Source organism: Rhamphochromis sp. 'chilingali' (genome assembly GCF_963969265.1).
Source record: "Rhamphochromis sp. 'chilingali' genome assembly, chromosome: 17".
Classification (NCBI taxonomy): domain Eukaryota; kingdom Metazoa; phylum Chordata; class Actinopteri; order Cichliformes; family Cichlidae; genus Rhamphochromis; species Rhamphochromis sp. 'chilingali'.
The window spans coordinates 29,366,159-29,370,752 of NC_137944.1; the positions used below are offsets into that span (position 1 = coordinate 29,366,159).

Below are 4,594 nucleotides of genomic sequence, written 5' to 3' on the forward strand. Positions count from 1 at the left end.
TACTGAAAATTAGTAATTATTTTATCAGGGAAAATGAAGGAACTCAAACATAGACATCAAATAATAAAAGAGTTAAAAGAATAAACAGTGTTAAAAACAATGTGTTTTTTAATCACAAACAAATGCACATGAATAAAATATTCAGTGATGGCAAACATGTGTGCAGCATTTCCACACACAAGAAAACTTTGTCCCAGTCAAAATGAAAACAGTTACTCATACGGTACGAACTGTAGTTGAAGTCTCCTCCTTCTTCTTTAATTCACAGGAAGCTGTTTTTTGAGAACATGAAGTTGTTGGGTTTTTTTTAGCATTTCCTTTTTAAAAGGCTAAGGCGAGGTCAAGGAAACATTTATGGTGAGTCTCATTGCTAATCTGTCATTTAAATGTAACTGAATCTAAAAAAAAAATCACAAAAATGAGAAAAGCACAAATAGTTTTAGTTTTTGTTATTTAGATTTTGTGATTTAGAGACAGCTGGACTAATTCTGAAGTCAGAACCTTGAAGACTGCAAGATGAACAGTCCACAGAGCTGCACAGAGGGTAAGAATATTATGTTAATTCAACAGAAAGGAGAAGGGTAGAACCAGCAGTTTGAAGTTAACTGGAATAAACCCACACTGATATATAAACTAACTTGATATATAAAAGTAGACTTCAAGTCAGAATTAAAATGAGGATCTGAAAATGTGTCACATTTCACATGCATCTTGTCTAATCTAACTGTGGTTCTCAGAGTTGGCAGCTTGATGAACCAGACAAACCAGCCTTTACCAGACAAAGGCTGAACATTCGTAAACAGTTAAATGTTTCTCTATTTGCCCTTAACTACACTACGTAGACTTTGTTAGAACCATTTATTATGTGTCCACTTTCTGTCTTCTTTATGTGATTCATCAGATGAAGTTCCTGACGCTCAACATGCAAAATCAACCAAAGGGTCAAAGGTCACCTCAGAGAGAATAGCCCTGTCCGTTTTCAGTGTTCTCCTGGCAGCAGCTGTCATTGTTATTTACCGTCTCTGTAAGTTTTTTTTGTGTGTGCACAAGGGGTGGAATGGTTTTTTTGGTTCAATTTGGTAAATCTATTGGTATCAGGTAATATATATTAGGACATGTATACAGGTCATCTGCTAATCGTAAGGTTGGTAGTTCGATCCCTCCAGTCTGCTTGCCAAATACATAGAACAAAGAAAAAAGTGCTTGCATGAATGGTGAATGAGGGAAGTTGTGTAAAGTGCTTTGAGTGCTCAGAGTAGAAAAGTGCAATATAAGAAGCCATTCATATACCATTTATAGTGTTTAAAATGCAAGGACGCATACTGAGGACGTGCCATGCAGTCATGCAAAACTGAAAGAATGAAGCAGCCTGGATTGGACGTCATTGTCACATTCTTATGTTAAAGTTAGGTTAAAGTAAAACTGGAGACACTGATGCTTTAAAAACGCTTTTCATTTGTTTGTCAATTTTTTTTTTAAAGGGTTTACTTAAATTATGCAAGTGCATAACTAATAATCCACCATCGCATTTTAACTAAAAGACTGTTTTTTCTTAATGCTAAAAATGCAATGATCCTGCCGTCCTCAAGACCTTTCTGCATGTTCAAAACATAATGACTAAAATGACTGACTCTGTCACCTCTACTATGACATAAGCCTGGATATCTTTATCTATGAAACCTGCCAGTGTTTTTGTTTTGAATTTTCACTGAGAGACTGTTTAAAAGTTGAGACATTGGGGTGACATCTCTATAGATATTGGACTTGTTGCAGCTGGCATAAGCAACATGCACAGTGCTTGCACACTTTTGGATTTTAATTAATCAATTTCTTACTGCCATCATCTTAGGTAGCACTAACTCCAAAGCGGGCCCAAACAGGAGATGGAAATGATGCTGCTACTGGCACATCCTGTATCGCTGGGCCTGCTTTGTCTTTACCGTTTTTCATTTTTCCATGACTTGGTTGCTGCAGTAGACACTCGACCTTTCTGCCCTTCATTACTGGTGCAAGGCTTTTTTGTGTATGTCCTGAATCGAACAACACACACATCTGAAACCGAGATAAACAAACCAAAAGGGACAGTCTTTTTTTCATGAACAGTTTCAGCTAGTGTGTGCACAGGTGTATATATATATATATAAGTTTGACTTTAAAAAGAAATGTTCCCTTGATGTTTTCCTCCATTTTTTTACTTCAAAGGCATTGTTTTAAAATCTTGTCATGAAAAGATCTGAAAGGACAAATCTTTGTCCCATTTTAGTGAAACCAAAAAGTGTTACTCTAACTACTTTTCTCTTGTTATGAAATCAGCTGTTGAAAACTGGCTTAGCAGAAAAAATCTCCAAACACTGAATGAAGAGAATGCAGCTTTGAGGAAAACTCTCACGGGTGAGAGAAACTCTAAAAGATTCAATGTTATTCAGCTGCTCTGAAAATAGTATTCAACCTAACTATTGTTTGAAGAACTAGCATTAGTGCTACTTCTTATTTGACATTGTTAGGGCAGTGTGAGACTAAAGTAAGAGAAGCATTTAAGTGCATATCATCATGTCTTTCAGCTGTATATTTTTCTTCCATTGGCTGTTGCTTTAGTTGCTCATTTCAAAGTTGAGATATATTTAACTTCTAGCCCCATACCAAACCTGTGATTTCTCATTTCTGCATAGCTGCTCGTCCCTTCCTGTGTGAATTCCTCTTTATGCTGCTGACAGTAGCAGACTGACAGGAGCCTCTTCAACTGAGTTTTGCATTAATGTACACAAACAAACAAAACGGGAAACAAATCTTTCCCAGTAACACAACTTAATAGAATATATTCTGTGACCATTCAAACTGCTTTTCTTAAATCAAAGACACATCAGATGATATATATATTATTTTTTTATAGAAGTAAAATCATGCAGCAATAAGAATCTCACGTGTCCTGAAATTCCTAAAGTAAATATAAGTAAGTTATGGATTTTGTGTTTCTCTAATTGATATCCACTAATGACTGTAAAGTTGGAATTGTACAATATTTTCCACTTGACTAAAGTCTTTTCTGTAATTCTTCAAAGACGGGCCATGTGCATGTGATGAAGGCTGGGATGAACATGGAGGAAAGTGTTATTACTTCTCCACCAATAAATCATCCTGGACAGAGAGCAGAGATGAATGTAGGGCTAAAGGAGGCGACCTGGTTAAGATAGATAACTGGTGTGAGCAGGTATAAATCACATACTTTTCATTTCATTCATCATTCATTTGTTTCACATCTTTAAATTTTAAAATGTGCTTTAGAAGATCTTTCTCTCAAAACAGATCAGTGTTATATCAATAACACTCAAACATCTCCTTTTCAGATTTTTCTAAGAACCAGATTGAATGGAAAAATGGAGAACTTTGACGACATGTTCTGGATTGGCCTGACAGATGCAGTGGAAGAGGGCAGATGGTTGTGGTTGGATGGCTCACCACTAAACACAAGGTTTGATTATCATAAACATTTTTTTTCCATTTACAATATGCTGTTTGGAAGTTAACGTGATCATTTCTTTTCGGCCTTCATCCAATAGTTTGTCTTTTTGGGCTGACTCATGAAACTCATGGACTCATGAAAATCCTGATGGAGAGCATTGTGTAAGGCTGGGGGAAGAAGAAGGAGAAGAACCCTTGAAGACTTGGTATGATAAGTTTTGCAAAGCTCCTAATAAGAGCATATGCGAAAAATGGGTAAAAACAGATTGACTGACTGTTTTATTTCAAACATATAAATATAACTGAACTAACAAGAGAATGCATTGTAAAAGATATTGAGTGGTCATGAATATCTGTGTGTACCACTTAAATGCTCAAAAAGTAGTAGGATGAAATTTACACCATTTGATCCTAGTCTATTCACATGCAAAATACACACATAAAACAATATAAGTTTACAAACTAACTACATTTTTACTTTGAACTATACACCCTGTTATTAACACACTTCTAAATCTCTGTGCCTTGTAATAAAAAAAAACTTTATTCTCTGTTTAAAAACTGAGTTCTGGTTGTACATGTTTAATATGAAAGTGTATTTCTGTAACACATATCCTAATGAATACTTTCAGCTTGGGTTACTCTCGCTCTAATCAACAAAAATGAAGACAGGGCTTCATTAGAATACAGTGAGACTTCTCAATGACTATATTCATGGAATTTATTGTTTTGTTTTGTTTTTAAAAAAAAGGTATGAAGTTATGCATTGATGTACTTTTTTTTTAAAAAATTCCTCTATAGAGTTCTTCCACAAACTAACTCCTGTGACTGTAATGCTGGTATTTTATATTTGTCCTTATTACTGGCTTGCTGAACAGCCAGTAATAAGGACAATTAAGATGATTTGGTTTTAAATGGCACAAGTTCTGAAAGTTGTGAGGCAAAGATGTTTTTGCGGCCTTAAGCATTATTTGTGCAGTTCTGAGGTCAACCAAATCTTAAACTTAAGAATACCAAATTTAATTTTCAAAAAAGTATTTGATGGTTCTTTTGAAGTGGCTTTATTTACTTTACTTTATTTACTATCCTTATCAAACTTTTTTTGCAGAATATATAATGGATGGGTGTTTGTTTT

At 34.9% G+C, this 4,594-nt stretch overlaps 1 pseudogene across 1 annotated transcript; it reads left to right on the forward strand.

Moving 5' to 3' along the window:
• The first annotated feature begins 750 nt into the window (after window positions 1-750).
• LOC308384586 (galactose-specific lectin nattectin-like) lies at window positions 751-3,729 on the forward strand (annotated as a pseudogene). Its single transcript has 7 exons — window positions 751-784; window positions 902-1,024; window positions 2,314-2,391; window positions 2,891-2,950; window positions 3,060-3,208; window positions 3,345-3,469; window positions 3,558-3,729. The product of its transcript is annotated as a galactose-specific lectin nattectin-like (transcript).
• Window positions 3,730-4,594: the final 865 nt, after the last annotated feature.